General features: G+C 40.1%; 1 long non-coding RNA gene and 2 pseudogenes across 1 annotated transcript; 1 reads left to right on the plus strand and 2 right to left on the minus strand.

The window, feature by feature from the left end:
- Nucleotides 1–1,149: 1,149 nt before the first annotated feature.
- Nucleotides 1,150–3,885, minus strand: LOC101472850 (odorant receptor 131-2 pseudogene; annotated as a pseudogene).
- Nucleotides 3,886–10,978: 7,093 nt separating this feature from the next.
- LOC112433021 (odorant receptor 131-2 pseudogene) lies at nt 10,979–11,904 on the minus strand (annotated as a pseudogene).
- Nucleotides 11,905–13,355: 1,451 nt separating this feature from the next.
- Nucleotides 13,356–19,851, plus strand: LOC143412488 (uncharacterized). Its single transcript, XR_013093000.1, has 2 exons — nt 13,356–13,927; nt 16,838–19,851. It is a non-coding gene; the product is annotated as an uncharacterized LOC143412488 (long non-coding RNA).
- Nucleotides 19,852–21,379: the final 1,528 nt, after the last annotated feature.

Here is a 21,379-nt window from a genome sequence, read left to right on the forward strand (position 1 = left end):
ACGGCTTGTATGATGTTGGCCATATCCTCATCAAACTTCTGCTAATCACGCCGTTTGATGGCTGAGGGCCACTTAATTCCCTGCTGTGGAACTACTCTATTTGGATTGGAAGACTCTGGTGTGTGGAGGGACTGGGCCCTATGGGGTGCGTCTCACCAGATTCAGGGCCTGTGCATTGCATCTCACTCTCCCGCTCCAAACATTTCATTCTCGCCTGATGGACCTTTATTCCACGCTGGTTCTTCCACAGCTTGCCACGGACGCATGTCTTACTTATGGTCCTATCCATTACATTGGTCATTAACCTTGACTCTCCTAGGGAAATCTCTAGCTTGTTGGGGTGTCTTACAATTAGAGCTGTCTTTCTGAGCCGCCATTTGTAGTAGTTATCAAACTGTTCTTGGTCGTCACCTTGTCTCTTCCTGCACGTCACTGGCTCACCAAGAGCTTAACTATGCAAGAAACATATCCTGGATGAATCTAGAGTATGTTGAGGAGCATTAGGGACAAAACATAAAATACTTTTTGGCCACTCTTCAATGGCAGAATGACAGGGAGCGATAAGTGATTAATTGTGCTAACAGTGTTGAACTTTGATGACCACACAGATGCTCCCTGAGCAGCTCCCCTGTGCTGTGCTTTGCTCAAGGTAGCAGGAAACTGTTACCGCTGTTACGTATTTAAATTACAAAATACGTGTAACTGTATTCCATTACAGTTACTGTTTTAAAAGGTGGTATTCACAATACAGTTACTTTGTTGAAATGAATGGATTACACGGCAGTATCACCTGGCAGTGATGTGTAGATAAACACAAAGAAGCAGAGCTTTTTTTAATACAAGAAAAAAAAATGCAGCCTCACGGAATATATATACAGGAAAGCAAATTTCCTGTATGTGTTCAGGAAATGTATGGATGATTAATAATTAATAGATGATTAATAATTTAACCATCTATTAATACATTAATTCATCCAGTCTCTTCTGCTTATCCCTTTCAGGGTTGTGGGGGGCAGGGGGCTAAAGCCTATAAAAATAATCATTGTTTATTGTTATTATTTTTATTGCATATTGAAGCAGTATTTTCCTGTGTGGTTTGATAAAATATGAATCGGAGAATGTATATTTCTGATGTAACTCAAATTATGTTTATTTTGAATAGGATGAAGTAGGCATAAGCTTTTTCAGTACAAGAAAAATATTTTCATCCCTGAGTCCATAGATCAGAGGACTCAGGCACCTTGGAGCAATGTTAAACACAATATAGTTAAAATATCGGACATTCAGAAATAAAGTGAAATCGATCTGAAGCACTGCAATTTCTATGAATGGGCACCACAGTTGAATGAGACAGAGCAACAACTGGAAAGCATGAAGGATCACTGTTTTGAGTCCTTTTTGTGTCAGCTTCTTTTTCTCTCCTGATGCAGCTTTGGCCACTTTCATTATTTGAACATATGAGTATGCAATAGTGATGCCCATAATTAAGAAATACAATTGCTACACAGCTGATCGAACATGATCCTGCCATCTGTAAAGAGAAAATGTCTCTCCACTACATATTATGGATTGCTTGTAGAACTTAAGTGAGGCGGAAGCAAAGAACATGGATAGAATAATTATACAAGGACCAGAGCTGACACCATGAATGATCAGGATACAATACATAGTGCTGCGTGTGGAGCAGAGCTGTCCATGACGCAGGGGCATACAAATGGCCACATAGCGCTCCAGAGTCATTGCTGTCAGAGTAACTGGTGTGACAATGAAGTAAAGAAGTACAACAACAGAGATAGTTATACACAACCACACTGGCATTGTAATTTCAAAATGGGTTAATACAAGTAAAACATCTGACAGCAATAACAAAACACTGTCTGACAGCAGTGTTACAAAAAACAAGATGTAACGTGCAGATGTGTGAAAGGATTCCTTTTTAACAAAGATCACAATGAGCAACATGTTGATGCAAAGAAAAATTATTACCAGGATCTGTACAATAATGACCCGGTAGCTGATTGATCGCTGAAAAAAACCATAATTCACTGAGTTGTTACCTGCCATAGAGAACAAACCTGTTTGAAGTACTTCTAAGAGTTCATTAAAGTTTTGTTAATAAATGTAAGATTTTACTTTTAATAAAAATCAAAACTCCAAATCAAATCCAGTGGAGAAACCACCCATTCTGTTCCAGAGCCAAATGTCTTCTGCCTTCCCTACTTTTTTCATAGAAATGACCGTGCATCATTAATTTGAAGCTTACAGCAACTAAGAATAACAATTATACATGAAACTTCCTTCTACTGTGTTGTCATCGTCCCCTAGTACCCATTCTCCACAGTATCGAAGCCTCTAAATAGGTAATTGGTGGTATACTCAGGAGACTTTGTAGTAAAGTCAACATAACAGATCTGAAAGAACTGAAAAGTTGTTGTTTGCTGTGAAGGTAATCAATTCTGTAGTTAATGCAACAAGTAAGACTACATCCTATTATTTTAGGGTTATGTCTTAAAAACTCCTACACTAATGTTACTGTGACAGGTACGAGGCCTGTTTGTGAGGTATTCAGTTAAGTTAAAACTGTGCTGTCTTTCTTTTCTCAGCGTTGTCTCTTTTAATCTGTTTATTATAAATGTAACGTGAGGGTTCACTAGATGGTTTGGAATCTCTCTGAATAATTAGGAACAGCAAGATGGAGATGGATAACTTTTTCAGCAGCCTCTTTACTCTCAGCACACAGCAACAACTAGCACTTCCTGTTTACCACCCACATAAATACTTCACTGGCCTCTCAGAATCCAGGAAATCTTATACTCAGATGAAAACTGGGAAAACAACTAGGTGGATATAACACATACTTATCACTGCTTTGAACATGCATGTCTAAACATTCAAACGTGTAAACATGTAAATATCAAATCACGTAACCATCAAATAGCTACATAACTAGCTTCATAACCTTTGTAAACACCTCTTTGTACAGTATATCCAGTTAGATTTAAATTTACTTCTACACTTTACATTTTCCTCCCCCCCTCACATAAGTAACGTCCCCGTTTCCCTACAGAAAAGGAAAAACAACATGCTGTGAGCAAGGGGATAACAATAAAAGAACAGCAAAACCAAAAACAAGTTCAGTTCAAAACATAGTCCTTGAGGTATCTGGGAGGCACAACTTGACGTCTCCCACATCGCCGTGAAACACCAGATACTCGATGAGGAGTTGAGGGGACAATGTCTGATTGGTGTATCACCACATGGCCAGAGGGGGAAGTCGTTACAGTCTCAGACAGAGGAGAAGGGGACAAAGGAGAGTGGGAATGGGGTTGTGACTGGTTTAGAGGTGGTGGCTGGCAAACCTGAGGGTCTGATGAGGTTGCAGGGCGGCCCTGAACATTCCAGCTCCCTTTAGCTCCAGATTTCTAAGCTGTGAAGGGCAAAGCACCTGATAATGCAGTCAATTGTGGAATCTGGGGCTGTACAGGTATGTCACCAGCAGGCGAGTTGGTTCCACCTTTAGGGACAGGTGCATTGTAAGGCCTGAGATGATTGTAGTGAACAATTTGAGTCTTGTCTGATTGGTCCAGGAGGTAACAAATCTTGTACATGACACCAGAGTTTTCTCCATCTGTTCCAAGGCACTCCAATATCTCAAAGGGGTCCTTCCAATGTGGAGCAAGTTTTTGCTTTGCTGTAGTGGGGTCATTTAACCACACCAAGTCACCCGGAAACATAAGGAGTGTGTTTGATGCCCCTATCGTACAGTTGTTTCTGCTGGTTGCGGGCCCAATCTCTGTTCCATGCAGCAGTGTTGAAGGCAGACTGAAGTCTCTGAGTCAACTGGACGTAGTCAGCAGGAGAAGCAGAAGTAGATGATGCTGGCATGGTGGTAGGCAACAGCATATTAGCAGGCATCTGTGCCTCATGTCCATGTGTGAGAAAGAATGGCATGAACCCCGTGGTAGAGTGAGGACTGGTGTTGCCAAAGCAACTTGATTGAGGCAGTCATCCCATTCGCCAGGCTGCTGAAGGAGTAACTTAGCTAACTGGTCAATAAGTGTTCAGTTGAACCTCTCGACCATCCCATCACATTGAGGGTGATATGGGCTGGTCCGTGTCTTCTGGATGCCTAGCAGCTGAAACAGGTGTTTCGCCACGTCAGATTCAAATTGACGTCCTTGGTCTGTGTGCAGCATTTCAGGGACGCCGTGCTGACAGATGAAGTTGTCAAACAGGCATTTTGCAACTGTTGTGGCACGTTGGTCTGGGATAGCATAGAGGTTGACATATTTCGAGAAACAGTCTTGAATTCCCAGCGCATACCTGTTGCCATGACTCGTAATGGTGAGTTCAAGTAAGTCAGCTGCCACCTTTTGAAATGGTTCCGCTGCAACAATTGTTTTCATTGGAGCTCTGTGATGAGGTGTGGGATTCCATCTGGCATCACATGGAGTGCATTGTGTGCACCATATTCTGATGTCCTGTGACATGAATGGCCAGTAATATAGCTGCTGAGCACGTTTCAGGACCATCTCTGCTGATACGTGACCGGACACTGGGTTGCCGTGCAGCAGCTGTAGGACAGTGTCTTTTAAAGATTCAGGAACAACCAACTGATGCAACACTGAATTTTGGGATGGGTTGAAAGCTCTACGACAGAGTAAGCAATTGTGAAATGTAAGTCTAGAGTACTCATGCCATAGCACTTTTTTCTGAGGTGGGCATTTTTCATACACCAGTAGGGTGGTTTTCAACCCTTAGCTTTCCAGCCAATGACTTCTGACAGTACAGGATCTTCTTGTTGTTCACTTTTGAGATTATCTTCAGGCAGCTCAAGCACAAATGTGGAAGACACAGATAGCACTGCACACAGCAGTCGTGGATCAGGAAAGTCATTGCATGGAATGTGTTTTTCGTCAGTAAGGCAAAGGCAAAGGCAAAGGCAAATTTATTTGTATAGCACAATTCAACAACAAGGGGATTCAAAGTGCTTTACAGAGACATTAGAAACAAAAACAAATAAAAAGCATGATTTAAAATTGATTAAAACAAGCAAACAAACAAACTAACTAAACACACATTTCACACCTGTTCGCGCGATCTGAACCCTTATCGTAAGGGGAGCTACCAGTCCTTCTGTGGACGAGCTACTTTCTATTTTAAATTCCCTGAATTTAAAATACTCTCTAGACCCAGTCTAGACCCAGCTGGGGAGCTACCCAGAGCTCTAAACCCACTTAACAAACAAACAAACAAACAAACAAACAAACAAACAAACAAACAAACAAAACAGTATATAAAATCAAAACAGATAAAATCAGAACAGTAGATAAAATCAGTAGTTAATGTAAGTTTTGAAATTTAAGCTTAACAAACAAACAAAACAGTATATAAAATCAAAACAGATAAAATCAGAACAGTAGATAAAATCAGTAGTTAAAATGTAAGTTTTGAAATTTAAGCTTAAAAGTGTGGATTTGGTGCTTTATTCAAATGCAGCTGAGAACAGGTGAGTCTTCAACCTGGATTTAAATAAACTGAGTGTTTCAGCTGATCTGAGGCTTTCTGGGAGTTTGTTCCAGATATAAGGAGCATAAAAGCTGAATGCAGCTTCTCCGTGTCTGGTTCTGACTCTGGGAACTGATAAAAGACCGGATCCAGATGACCTGAGGGATCTGGAAGGTTCATACTGGGTCAGGAGGTCACTGATGTATTTTGGTCCTAAACCATTCAGAGCTTTATAGACCAGCATCAGAACTTTAAAGTCTATCCTCTGACGGACAGGCAGCCAGTGTAAAGACCTCAGAGCTGGACTGATGTGGTCCACTTTTTTGGTCTTAGTGAGGACTCGAGCAGCAGAGTTCTGAATGAGCTGTAGTTGTCTGACTGATTTTTTAGGTAGACCTGTAAAGATGCTGTTACAGTAATCAAGCCTACTAAAAATGAATGCATGGACTAGTTTTTCCAGGTCCTGTTGAGACATCAGATCTTTTATCCTTGAAATATTCTTGAGGTGATAGTAAGCTGATTTTGTTATTGTCTTAATGTGTTTTTCTAAGTTTAGGTCTGCATCCATCACTACACCCAAATTTCTCGCCTGGTTTGTGGTTTTTAGATGTATAGATTGAAGTTCTCTGGTGACCTGTAATCGTTTTTCTTTGGCGCCAAAGACTATTACTTCAGTTTTGTTTTTGTTTGTTGTTAGCCTGTCAACTGTAGAAAATAAGACCTGAGCATTATGGCTGTTTTTAGTATTTGGGGTACCACTTGGGAACCTGGGAGGTGCATCCACAGATGGATAAAACTGCAGCCGTCACATTCTGATTGCACCCCAAGTCCAAAAAACACATGAGTCGGTTCTTGAGACTGGCTGGTTACTACCCTGGTTCATGCCAGGCTTTGCAGACCTGACCAGCTCCTTGACTGATCTCACCCGTAACAGTGCCCCATATCTGATCCGATAGACAGAGCAGTGCCAGGCGGTGTTGTGGGGAACCCCTCCTCTACATGCGCCGACCGACACCTCGCACAGAGGGCTGTTTTGTCCCAGCAGGTAAGGGGGGGTCGACCGACCAATTCCGCATGAAAATAATAAGAGCAGGAGGCCAGTGGAGAAAGATGAAGATGATGAAGAAACTTTTATTTATTTGTCACTTGCAGTTGCCTGCAAGAAAGAGTGCCTGGCCATCCGGTGGGCAGCCGATTCTCTTCATTATTACCTCCTGATTCTAGACAGAATGTGCTGATGTTTTGTCACCTTTGTTGTGCATTTTACATCTTACAACTTGATAGTGTTCATCCAGCTGTTCTACTATGCTAAGCCTACTAGAAAGGTGTAACTTCATGCTACTGTCCATATGGCTACAGCTAGTTTATTTTGTGTTTTGCACTTTTCTGTTAAGTGCTTTAAGTGGTGCACACTCGAAGTGGTCCAAAATGTACTGATACCAGAAGGCATTCCTCACCCATGTCTAATTAGTCAACTGCGCTTCCCATATGGTGTGCTGGAGAAAGTTAGTATATATGCTCTCCAACAATTCATGGACTGCTGCTGAATATTCAATTTTCAATGGTCAGGTCCAAGCACTTTATTCTTTCATTTGTTTTGATAAACAGCCTTAATATTGGATGTTGCCATAAATAAACAACTGAATTTAACTTTTCTATTACAACAGCACTTGAATTTGCTATCCTCAGTCAAATGTGCCTTTTCTCTTTTGGAGGACAAGGGTGCCTTCAATGTGGCAATGTGTAAATGGCATTGTACTATCCAATCAAATACGTAAATGAGGCATATTGTCCCTGCCGGTAGACCTGCCTTTTGTGTTCCTGTATAGTTTTTTGTGTTTTCTTCTCCTCCCCTCCCTTCCCTGTGTCTCTGTTTTGATGTGGGACGTTTAGGACCAGGACGTTTGGGCACCGAGTGCTGTTCACCCTGGAAGTGCTCCCGCGCTGGAGATTGCCCCATCTGATGCCCATCAGCCACTGCCACGTGTAGCTGATTAGAGTCTTCAGGGGCGTCCCTTTTTATACTCGTTAGTATGGCCATGGCTGGCTTTTTGTAAACATCTTTTTTGTAACGATGTTTTTGATTTGTTTTCACTAAGAGTCGGGAGCGGAGTGTTTCACGGGAGAGGAGCCAAAGCTGGGCATTGGAGTTTATTGTTACCATGATACATGCCACGCACACTTGCACTGTGAGTGATTCAGGAGGCATCACCTTGGGAGCCCCAGTGCATTGCATCCAGCACATTGTTTATTTATTCATTTTCATTCATTTTCACTGTTCATAAACACACTGTCTTTTGAAGAGTTCAGCATTTGGGTCCTCTGCATACCTCAGACGTTACACATACGTTACACAGACGCACACACCTGCCTATACATACAAACGTGGACACAGACAGCAGAACAGTGCAGCAAAAACACATAATAATAATTGAGTGGCCACTTTCATGAGTAAATCCTATAAGGCTTACATGATTTACTCATGAAAGTGGCCACTTTCTCATTACTTTCATATATTGTTTTAGTAAGTATCCAAAACATACAAGTTTCATTTATATAATTTTTCAAGGGATCTTATATCTGTTTTCAGGGGATATAAGATCTGGGGGCGGGGGGTCTGCTTTAGCTGGTACAATGACCTCTAACCTCTAAAGGTTGGTAGAAACAAGAAAGAAACTGTGTGTTTTTAAGAGCACAACAGGCATCCATCTCAGTTACTATAAAAAACATTCACGTGAACCAGTTGAATGTAAAAGAAGCACAGAAAATTTCATTGGCATTAAACTTTGTCCAGAAGATGGAAATTATGCTGCCTTTCTAGACTATGGAGAAAAGCGTTAGGTGCAAAAAATGAAATCTTTTTTGGCAGCCACTCTTCACGTGTACTATAGGTGGCTGCTTCCTGTCATTCTGCATTTCTGCATTTGGAATATATGTACACTGTGCCAACTGTGTTGAACTTTGCAGAACATGCAAATCCTCACTGAGCAGCACCTTTGTGCTGTGCTTTGCTCAAGGCAGCAGGAAATTGTTTTTGTGTGGTGGAAGCAGTAGAAAACAATGGACTTCAATGGACAGTTATTTAAGACAAAAAGAAGAAGAAGAAAGAAATGGGAAAAGAGTAGAACGAAATGCAAGCACTGTTGATCTCATAGTTATATTTACAGTGGGGCAAAAAAGTATTTAGTCAGCCACCGATTGTGCAAGTTCCCCCACCTAAAATGATGAGGTCAGTAATTTGCACCAGAGGTACACTTCAACTGTGAGAGACAGAATGTGAAAAAAAATCCACGAATCCACATGGTAGGATTTGTAAAGAATTTATTCGTAAATCAGGGTGGAAAATAAGTATTTGGTCAATAACAAAAATACAACTCAATACTTTGTAACATAACCTTTGTTGGCAATAACAGAGGTCAAACGTTTACTATAGGTCTTTACCAGGTTTGCACACACAGTAGCTGGTATTTTGGCCCATTCCTCCATGCAGATCTTCTCGAGAGCAGTGATGTTTTGGGGCTGTCGTCGAGCAACACGGACTTTCAACTCCCGCCACAGATTTTCTATGGGGTTGAGGTCTGGAGACTGGCTAGGCCACTCCAGGACTTTCAAATGCTTCTTACGGAGCCACTCCTTTGTTGCCCGGGCGGTGTGTTTTGGATCATTGTCATGTTGGAAGACCCAGCCTCGTTTCATCTTCAAAGTTCTCACTGATGGAAGGAGGTTTTGGCTCAAAATCTCACGATACATGGCCCCATTCATTCTGTCCTTAACACGGATCAGTCGTCCTGTCCCCTTGGCAGAAAAACAGCCCCATAGCATGATGTTTCCACCCCCATGCTTCACAGTAGGTATGGTGTTCTTGTGATGCAACTCAGTATTCTTCTTCCTCCAAACACGACGAGTTGAGTTTATACCAAAAAGTTCTACTTTGGTTTCATCTGACCACATGACATTCTCCCAATCCTCTGCTGTATCATCCATGTGCTCTCTGGCAAACTTCAGACGGGCCTGGACATGCACTGGCTTCAGCAGCGGAACACGTCTGGCACTGCGGGATTTGATTCCCTGCCGTTGTAGTGTGTTACTGATGGTGACCTTTGTTACTTTGGTCCCAGCTCTCTGCAGGTCATTCACCAGGTCCCCCCGTGTGGTTCTGGGATCTTTGCTCACCGTTCTCATGATCATTTTGACCCCACGGGATGAGATCTTGCGTGGAGCCCCAGATCGAGGGAGATTATCAGTGGTCTTGTATGTCTTCCATTTTCTGATGATTGCTCCCACAGTTGATTTTTTCACACCAAGCTGCTTGCCTATTGTAGATTCACTCTTCCCAGTCTGGTGCAGGTCTACAATACTTTTCCTGGTGTCCTTCGAAAGCTCTTTGGTCTTGGCCATGGCGGAGTTTGGAGTCTGACTGTTTGAGGCTGTGGACAGGTGTCTTTTATACAGATGATGAGTTCAAACAGGTGCCATTCATACAGGTAACGAGTGGGGGACAGAAAAGCTTCTTACAGAAGACGTTACAGGTCTGTGAGAGCCAGAGATTTTCCTTGTTTGAGGTGACCAAATACTTATTTTCCACCCTAATTTACGAATAAATTCTTTACAAATCCTACCATGTGGATTCATGGATTTTTTTTTTCACATTCTGTCTCTCACAGTTGAAGTGTACCTCTGGTGCAAATTACTGACCTCTGTCATCATTTTAAGTGGGGGAACTTGCACAATCGGTGGCTGACTAAATACTTTTTTGCCCCACTGTATACTGGTTCAATTATATTTTTTCAACAGTGGTTCCTATAACAGCTTTCTTATCGCATTCTATTAAATGCAGAAATAGTCGAAAGCAATTGTGATTTTTTTTTTACTGTGGTAAATACTGTTCCTAAAAATACAGTTTTTTTTAAAGAAATTATTATTAGTATTATTAGTAGTATTGTTATCACTAATAATAGTAACAATTTATTTTATTGTTAAATATCAGAACAGTTATAAAATACATTTAGAATTCATATTTTTGTTGCAGTGATTCTTATCAGTGAATTACAATCAGTACCAAATATGTTTTTAAAAATATTAATTATTCCATCATCCGTTCATGATAGTAATACAATTAAAGTTGTATTTGTTGCTATATATTGTGCATCTATGTTGATTGAATTCTGAGGAAGTTAACCATGTCATATCAGAGAAAAAAACAATTTTGGTCAAATTGAGCACATACCCTAAAATAAGTGAATAAATTATAATAAAAAAAATAATAAACACTTGACAATTATTTTCATTTAATTTTCTGGGGGGGAGGAGGGGTTAATGCATAACAATATAGCATCATAGAGCATGGAAAGCAAGTTGCACAATTACTAATAAATTGAAATTCATCATTATTTACATGAAATTTTTCTTGCATATTGAAGCAGTTTCCCTGTATAGATTTAGAATTTAGTATTTATATTTCTGATGTAACTCAAATTATGTTTATTTTGAACAGGATGAAGTAGGCATAAGACTTTTCAGTACAAGAAAAATGTTTTCATCCCTGAGGCCATAGATCAGAGGACTCAGGCACCTTGGAGCAATATTAAACACGATGTAGTTAAAATATCGGACATTTCGAAATAAACTAAAATCTATCTGAAGTAGTGCAATTTCTATGAATGGGCACCACAGCTGAATGAGACAGAGCAGCAACTGGAAAGCATGAAGGATCACTGTTTTAAGCCCCTTATGTGTCAACTTCTTTTTATCTCCTGATGCAGCTTTGGCCACTTTCATTATTTGAACATATGAGTATGCAATAGTGGTGCCCATAATCAAGAAGTAAAATTGATACACAGCTGATCGAACATGATCCTGCCATCTGTAAATAGTAAATGTCTCTCCACTACATATCATGGATTGCTTGTAGAACTTAAGTGAGGCGGAAGCAAAGAACATGGACAGAATAATTATACAAGGGCCAGAGCTGAGAACATGAATGATCAGGATACAGTACATAGTGCTGCGTGTGGAGCAGAGCTGTCCATGACGCAGGGGCATACAAATGGCCACATAGCGCTCCAGAGTCATTGCTGTCAGAGTAACTGGTGTGACAATGAAGTAAAGAAGTACAACAACAGAGATAGTTATACACAACCACACTTGTATTGTAAATTCAAATTGGCTCAATACAAGTAAAACATCTGACACCAATAACAAAACACTGTCTGACAGCAGTGTTACAAAAAATAAGGTGTAACGTGCAGATGTGTGAAAGGATTCCTTTTTAATAAAGATCACAATGAGCAACATGTTGATGCAAAGAAAAATTATTACCAGGATCTGTACAATAATGACCCGGTCATAGACTGGTCGCTGCAAAAAAACATCATTCACTGAGTTGTTACCTGCCATAGAGAACAAAAATATGTACTTCTAAGAGTTCATTAAAGTTTTGTCAATAAATATAAGATTTTCTTTTTAATAAAAATCAAAAATCAAATCCAGTGAAGAAACCGCCCATTCTGTTCCAGAGCCAAATGTCTTCTGCTGCGTTCCCTGCAATTTTCTGAGAAATGACTGTGCATCATGAAATTGAAGCTTACAGCAACTAAGAATAACAATTACACATGACACTTCCTTCTACTGTGTTGTCATCTTCCCTTAACACCCATTCTCCTCAATATAGATGCTTTTAAATATGTAATTGATGGTATACTCAGGAGACTTTGCAGTAAAGTCAACATAACAGAACTGTAAAAGAACTGTAAAGTTGGTGTTTGGCGACAAGGTAATCAATTCTGTCAATCAATAAGACAACACCCCTCTATTTTAGGTTTATGTCTTAAAAACTCCTAAACTGATGTGACTTTGACATGTACTATTTCTGTTTGTGAGGTATTCAGTTAAATGAAAACTGTCCTTTTGTTTTTTCCTCAGCATTTTCTCTTTTAATGTATTTACTATAAAGAAGGAAGTTTAAATTTCAAGAAAATTTCTTGTATTTCATTTTTTTCCCTTTTATTATTTTAAAATGTATAGACAGAAGTTAGTAACACATGACATGAAAAACATCAGTTATTTATATCCTAAAACTGACCACATACAGATTGGCCAGTTGGTAGGTTTAAATATAAGTGGCTACCTCAGATCATCAGTAATCCACCCAGCAGAGACTTCATGGTCCCACTGCACACACTGTTTGTACGGTATGTGACTGTCTGTACTCAAGTAAACTACTCCAACACATGCATTTGTGACTAACATGGGTTAAAAAAAAAAGTCATTTAAGACATCTTTGGCATAAAGACGGGTAGGTAGATCGGGGTCATTGACCCAGTATTTCAAGTTTCTGTTTTGGACACTTGCAAGACTTGTACTTTCATCCAAAATAAATGGTAAATGGCCTGTATTTGTATAGTGCTTTACTAGTCCCTAAGGACCCCAAAGAGCTTTACACATCCAGTCATCCACCCATTCACACACACATTCACACACTGGTGATGGCAAGCTACATTGTAGTCACAGCCACCCTGGGGCGCACTGACTGAGGTGAGGCTGCCAGACACTGGCGCCACCGGGTCTTCTGTTCTGGTTCTGCTCATTGTGAATGTTACTGCATTGATTTCTTAACTGAAGATAAAAACATTGAGAGTTAATTCTGTAACTGAAAACGGAAGTGATAAATAGTTATATGGTAAAATAATAAATGAAATTATTATTTTAGATGTGCATTATTTATTCAACTGGAATATGACTATATAATTACAAAAAACTTAGTTTTATCATTGTGCATATTTTGCTTAAATGGCATAGATACACTACACTAAAGGATATTGTTACAGGAAAAATGTTTCTACGTTTCTTTACCTTCTTTTAAATGTGCAAGCATGCCCTTTTGTCTATGGTTAGATTAGTTTAGAATTATCTTTTTAGACTTTCTCAGCAAAGACATACTGTTTTGGGACATATTGTTTTAGATTGTTTTATCTCTCACAGCCTTCTCCCAGCTCTCTGCTGACAAGACTAGCGCCACATATGGAGTTGTTTATTTTATTTGTTTTGTATTTTCTTATCCTGTTCTCACTGTCTTTCCTATAAAAATTACCAAGCCACTGTGCATGGTGTGAGTTGTTCTTAGCAGCTCACCCGTGTACACGTTTGATAAAGAAAGTAACTTTGTCTCATTGTGTCTTTATTTCTCCTGGGTTTTTTACAGAGTTTTCCCCCAACATTTCTTGGTCCTTCGAGCCGGATCGCCTCCATCGTGTCCCATCTCCGTGACCAGTCCACGTTGCTCGTCTGTCGACAGCCCACACACTAGGTGTGTGGTCAAAGACCAAGGGCGTTAAATTCGAGTCTTGGCCAACGTTCTTAGAAAGCGACCCACGGTGGTGGGGCCCGATCGAGGTGGACCAGACCCGGCGACACTGACCAGGTAGATACAGACACACTGACACAATCTTGCGTAAAATCGTATTTTAAATTCAGGGAATTTAAAATAGCGAAAGTAGCTCGTCGCGACTGGAAGCTCCCCACTTCTGTGGGTTTAAAGTAGCTCGTCGGCTGGTAGCTTGGAGCTCGTCGACTGGAAGCTCCCCACTCTTGTGGGTTAGGTTTGGAGCTCTGGGTAGCTCCCCCAGCTGGGTCAAGGGAATAAGTAGCTCGTCTACAGAAAGACTGGCAGCTCCCCTTTATTATAAGGGTTCCGATCGCGCGAATAAGTGTGAATGTGAATGTATGCGTGTGTATTGTTGTAACTAACGGAGCAAGCTGAATTTTCACGGTCCGATAAGAGACTGAGCTGCTCCTACTGTGTTTTTCTTTTACTGCTATTCACTGACGTGCTGGTGAGTTGAGAGAACGGTCGAGTTCCGTCTCGTAAAGTTCACACCGCTTTTGGAAATAGTCCGAAAGTAGAAGGGCATGTGAGCAACCACTCTCGTCTCTAATACCAGCGAAGGTGATAGCAGCTGTATTGTGTATATATTACTTAAACAAAAATAAGTAAATACATAAATAAGATGGGTAATCAAGCAAGTGAAATTAAAACTCACTCCTGCTGACGAGCAGTGGTGAGAAAAGAAAAGTCCAGACGCCGGACAAAAACAGTGTCTGTAAACTGAGAGATTTAAGAAAACAAAATATAAACAGTCGGGAGAACAGAATCCAACTGCCAGTTTAGTAAAACCAGAAGACGAGACACTGTGCAGTTCCCACAATCCTTTTAGTAAACAATCACTCATTCCTGCAGCCGCATCTGCAGCAACACCCATATCAGGAAGAACATAATAATCCCTTATTAGGTGAAAACTAGAGATCAAAGTAGTTTGAAGTAGTTTAAAAGGGTTGAAAACAGACCCCACTGAGTAGATATAAATATACAAAGTACGAAATAAAGATAAACAAAGGGAAAATTACAGTAGAAATGATCTTTAGAGTATTTGATATTAATAATAGCAAGGATAACAACCTGTAAAGTGATATTAACAATGAAACACAGTTGGCATGATGACCATGCCCAGCATGTATAAAATGAATATAAAGCAAATAATTCACACGAAAATATTTTAATAAAATAAATAAGGTATATTAAGGCTGTGTCATTGTTCAGCCAAGGACAGTGTGTGAAAAGGTAACTGTCTCCACCCTGGGAAAAGGATGATTCTGCAGGTCATCTGAAGCCCTTGATGGATACAAAATAAAATATAAATAATATATTATAATAGACCTGCCTGGTCCGCCATGCAACAGAGAGAACAAATGTGACCGCAGATTGGATGAATTCTAAATTATCTGTTTGCTGAATAAGATGATCCTAACTAACAAATTGGCTCAGGAGTAGTATAGTGGTACACACTGATAAAATATTATAATATGCTATTGCTGTTATATAAGACAAAGGGTATAATATTATCAATGACATAATATTAATATGAAGAGGCACCTTAATCGGTTATGATGTAAGGTGGATAATTGTTAAGCAGTAGTCTGCATCAAGCTTAAGGTTTGCTAAAACTCAGTGTAATGACATGTGAGATGAAGACAATACAGAGAATAACTAAACTAATGAAGTGCATAGAGGCACTTGACCAGCTTGAAACTTATCATCCTAGAATGACACATTGCTGAGATATAGAGCACACCTATAATAACAACCAATAAGCAAAACCCTGTAGACAACAGCTAAAACTACAGGATTGAGAAGCTGAATTAAATATGTAGACACTGCTAAGCTGATGAGCATGTTACACATTTTCTTTTCTTTTTATTTATTTGTTTCTTTTAGAGCAGAAGCTGCTGTAACACACCCAAAGAAAGACTCTAGGTCTGACCAACCGTCTCAGTCGTGGGCAAAAAGATGTCAGTCAATAAAATTCTAAAAGATAATTTGTTGACAAAAAATATATCAAGAGATAAAAGATAAAACAGTCCAGTGTCCCACTTATGAATTGTATAAAAACACACAGTCCCAAGGCCAGAGCCAGCTATGCCACACAGCCAAGTTGCACTCCACATGTTGCCTTTAACAGGGTTAGAAGTTGTACTTGGAGACCCACCACCCTGCAAGCATATAGTCAGTGGTCACTCAAGCCTCTGGAACTCTGCTGCCTTTAGGCTGTGGCATATAATAGGCCCTGGACTGCACAGAGAGACAAAACAACACAGCAGTGTTTGTAGTGTGGGCTATATGTAGACCAGTGTATCAGTGCAATCAAGTACACCTGCCTCTAATTAGTCCAACCCCATTCCAGCCATTGGCTCACCAAAATGTGACAAACACAAAACCACTCCCAACCCAGTGCAACTTCACACAATAATATGGAGCTGAATTAACACAGGCACATTAGTCTACCATGTTACAAGCTGCATGCTATTAAAAGCCAACATATGCAGACTTCTGCCTTGTTCGGGTGGCAGCATTTTTCTTTTTCTTTTGTGTCCTGACACGTTTATGTTTTTGTTTTTCTTTGATTATTTTGTTGGTTTTGGAAACGAATTTAAACGAACTTGTGACCATACTTGAGAATCACAGTGACACATAGTGATTAGGCATATGATTGAAAAATGCCTAGGTTTAGAGCTGTGAGCTATGAGCTGTGAGCAATGCAAAGTTAAATATATATATTTGTATAAATGGGAAACAACCCTAACTTGAAAGTTTGAAATGTGTGAGATCCATGACTTGTTTGAAAAACTAGAAATTATCTAAAACTGCCTTAAGTGAAAATGTAGAGTTGCATCTATTCTCCCAAACAAAAAAACAAAAAACAAAAAAAGGGAGAAGCATTCTGTAACTTAAAAATAAGGCTGACTGTTGACAACAGACTAAAACACTAATTCGCAGGTGGCTATCAGGAACAGAGAGGCGAGCAAAGTCACAAACACCAAGGCCGCAGACAGCCACGCAGAAACAGCAGATAACATAGAGACAACGCCTGCTAGAACCGTGGAGAGGAAGGTCACTTCCCACGAGATTGTTGCGCATGTGAAATACACAAAGATAAACAAATAACCATTTATATAGACAGCCAGTATGTTTTCTCTGCTGTGCATCATTTTGCAAAAAATCTGGAAAACCAGAGGAATGATTACACCAACCGGAAAACCAGTTCACCATGCCAACCTCTTACAACGCCTACTGACTCTTTCATTACTACAGGCAACAATTTTGCTGACAGAGCAGCAAAATAGGCGGCACAAAAGACAAACATCATATTGATGGCAGTGAACACACATCAGATTCCACTGGATGTGTTGAAAAATGAACAAAAGCAGCAAGCACAGCAGAGCAGGCAAAATGGCTAAAACACGGTGCAGTTCTGACAAACGACTTAATGATGTGTTATGGCAAGCCAGTGTTGCCAAAATTCCTCCACAAAATGGCGGCATTAGTGACTCATGGCTGTACGCATTTGTCAACGGGGGGACTGACCAGTATTGTCAACTCTCATTTCTACACTGTAAATTTTGAAACCTCAGCAAAACAATTTGTCAGAACGTGCATGACGTGTCAAAAATATAATGCTCAGGGAAACCTGAGACCACACAATCCATATGGACTTTATTGAGCTAAATGAATGCCAAGGGAAAAAATACACCCTAGTGGTTATAGATGTATTCTCAAAGTGGCCAGAAATCTACCCAGTGAAAAAGGCAGATACAATTTCAGTAGCAAAATGTATGTCTAAGTTGTAGGAAAATAAAGAGATGATTGTAAATGACGAAGAATGTAATAATGTCTATCAAGTGTCTTGCAGATCACAGCCCGGTGACTGGGTTCTGATCAAAGTGCTCCAAAGGAAAAACTGGAGCTTGCAAAATAGCGGAACGACCATCTTGCATCCATCAGAGCCAGTAAGTGAAGCCATCTAAACACAGCTGACGGCAGGCTTGCCCACTTGTTGTGATCTCGCCCGGTGGAGGGGTCAGCTTTCCTGGCCGGGGGGTCTACTCGCGACAGGAGGGTGTGTCCCGTCGTCATGAGGTGGTGGCTCTTAACAACTGCAGCGGCCCTGTCCATGGCCGGGCTCCTCACCTTTGCTTCCGTGAGGGACAATAAGTCACGCTATATGAAGAAAAGGCAGACACTGTATGACAAAGGAAAGTACACCAAGTTTCCCCATGGCTATGCCACTAATTTCTGGTGGCAGTTTATGAACACTACAGCTTACTTGAATAATAAAACTGACTGCTATGCAAATACATATACACTTTCTGCCCACCGAGGAACGAGAGGAAGTGTATGGACTGTTCACTCAACGAAACCTGTGCCAGTAACGCGACACTGATGAGCCTCAACTGTCGCTCCAACTACAGCTACCGGATGATACTACAAACAAAGACTCATTACCAGACAGGATGTGCACGGACGGCACCAAGCAGTAAAGGAACCAGAGTTTCGCATCTGAGGAGGAGTGAAATTCTTACAGAGCTTGATCCCCGGCATTGGAGTTGCCGAGGTGCGGGATCACGTGGAAATCAACCGATATGCTCTGCTACGACACATCAACTTGACTAAGACCCTGGGAACCGCCTTAGCAGGAGAACAGCAGGCCATCAGAACGATGGTGCTGCAGAACAGACTGACACTAGACCTGCTAACAGCATCACAAGGAGGAGTTTGTAAGCGGAGACATTTATGAAGCTTTGCAGAATTTGACCATTCTGCAGAAATATGTCACTGACCACACATCTGGAGCAGCTACACCGCCATGTCTAAGAGTAATGATTTCAAAGATGATAACAACTACAATGACTGCTTATGTTGCCGTGCCTGAAGAAGAACAACATCCCGTTGCAATTCTGTTAGAGGAGAACTTGTACTAGCTGCTAATAAATGACGTGGTGATTAAAAATGACTTGTCAAGTGATCATGCACTGATTAAAACATTAGTAGGTTATGCAAGTTTTCATGCTTTTATTTTTTTTGTCTTGACTTTTAAACATAAAGTTTTTCATTTTAAATATAACGTTTTCATACTTTTATTTTTTTGAAGTCTTCAGTTTTAAACATAAAGTTTTTCATTTTAAATATAAAGTTCTCATCCTTTTATTTTTTGAAGTTTTCATTTTAAATATGAAGTTTTCATTATTTTACATATAAAGTTTTCAATTTAAGGTTTGCATCATTTTAAGTATAAGGTTTTCATCCTTGTATTTTTTGAAGTTTTCATTTTACATATTAGGTTTTCATCATTTTTAAATATAAAGTTTTCATTTTACTTTTCATCCTTTTATTTTTTGTAAGTTTTCGTTTTAAAATATAAGGTTTTTCTCCTTTATTTTTTGTAGTTTTATTATTTTTTCTTGTTTATTCCACTTGTTATTTCATTTACTATGATTTTCATTTACTATGTTTTTCTTTTTATTATTTTCTTGTGTTTTATTCTTTAGACCAAATGACTGCCATTTCTGCTATGCTGACATTTTGAAAATTTAAAAATTGCTTAAGATACTTAATAAATAACCTTCACAGACAATTGTTGTATACATTTAAAATAAGTTAAAACAGGAGGGAATGTTACAGGAAAAATGTTTCTACGTTTCTTTACCTTCTTTTAAATGTGCAAGCATGCCCTTTTGTCTATGGTTAGATTAGTTTAGAATTATCTTTTTAGACTTTCTCAGCAAAGACATACTGTTTTGGGACATATTGTTTTAGATTGTTTTATCTCTCACAGCCTTCTCCCAGCTCTCTGCTGACGAGACTAGCGCCACATATGGAGTTGTTTATTTTATTTGTTTTGTATTTTCTTATCCTGTTCTCACTGTCTTTCCTATAAAAATTACCAAGCCACTGTGCATGGTGTGAGTTGTTCTTAGCAGCTCACCCGTGTACACGTTTGATAAAGAAAGTAACTTTGTCTCATTGTGTCTTTATTTCTCCTGGGTCTTTTACAGAGTTTTCCCCCAGCAGATATAAACCAAAAAATTACAAGATCGCAATCGTTTGTAGATATTTGTAAATTGTCCCTTACAAAAAGGGGTGGGTACCGGTATCCGGTGCCATTATGGCAACCGGTAGTAACCAGAACGAAAAAAGCAGCGCACATTTCGGTGCTTTATTTCGGTGCTTTTTTTTCCCCTGAGATGTCATACACTTTGGATTCCAGCCAATCATTTTACCTTTGCAAGCGTAGTAGGCGGGCCCAGGTACATACGTTCTTTTAGAGCAGAGCTACAGATTAAAAATGCCCAAGGCAAAGCAGTCAAAAGTCTGGCTGTACTTCACAGCAAAAGATGCAAACTTAGCAGCCTGCAACAAGTGCTTTAAGGTGATACTGTGCAAAGGAGGTAACACCTCGAATCTGATGAAAAACACCTGCCGATGCATAGCGTTTTTTTTTTAAAAGCCGAGAAATGCGCCGTATTTGATCACTTGCTGCGAGACCTCACACCGTGCACATCTACTGCAGATGTGGTGCCTGTTATCGGACCCGGAGTTAGCAACATCCCCCAAGAACCCGAAGAGGAGAGTCCTGGCCTGTTGCCCTGCCAGTGTAGCAGAAGTGATGACTGATGATGATGGCAGCAGCAGCTGTTCTTCTCTGGGCGAGTAGCTTAATGTTGTTCGTGTGTAATTTACGTTGAGTAGGCTCACCACGTTATTACATTAATGCATGTAAGGTGAACAAGCAAACACTGTCGTAGTTACATGCAGCTCTCTTCTTGTTTGATGGCAGGTACTCCCTTCACCCTGGCCAAAAAAGCTAAAATGACCAAAGAAAAAGTGGGAAACAGCAAAACATGAGAGGTTTTTGGACAAAGTTTGTGTTTTCCCATTGTTTAAGCACTGCTTCCAGCCCAGAGTGATACCATATATACAGTGTTGGGAAGGTTACTTTTAAAATATATTCCATTACAGATTACAGAATACATGTCCCAAAATGTATTCTGTAACGTATTCCGTTATGTTACTCAATGACAGTAACGTATTCTGAATACTTTGGATTACTTAATATATTATCATCTTTTTTACAACTACGTGAATATACTATTGCTGTGATTTATTACTGTTACTGAAGGTCCGAACCGTAGTAAAGGGACCTCTGGCTAATACGTCGGGTTCTGTGTAGGGCTGTAGCCGAAAAATAGCTTTACTTTGTTGTGTGGAGAGGCGTTGAAAGGCTGTTCCAACGGAACTTATTGTTTCGGAGGAAAACACGAACACAGCGTACAGTCGAGTCTTAATAGCTTACTTACAACTGGGCTCGTCAGGCACTCTTCTTGGCTGCAGTGGTTATTATTATATTTACATGCTTCCAGCTCCCGTTTCTGCTCGATGACAGCTTGTACTTTTCCACTCCCCTTTTTCTCCCTCCTCGTGCTCACAGACACATAACGTGTATGGCAGTCCATTCTCCCTGCAGCACGGACTACAATGCCC

The sequence above is a fragment of the Maylandia zebra genome, linkage group LG14, assembly GCF_041146795.1.
Source record: "Maylandia zebra isolate NMK-2024a linkage group LG14, Mzebra_GT3a, whole genome shotgun sequence".
NCBI lineage: Eukaryota > Metazoa > Chordata > Actinopteri > Cichliformes > Cichlidae > Maylandia > Maylandia zebra.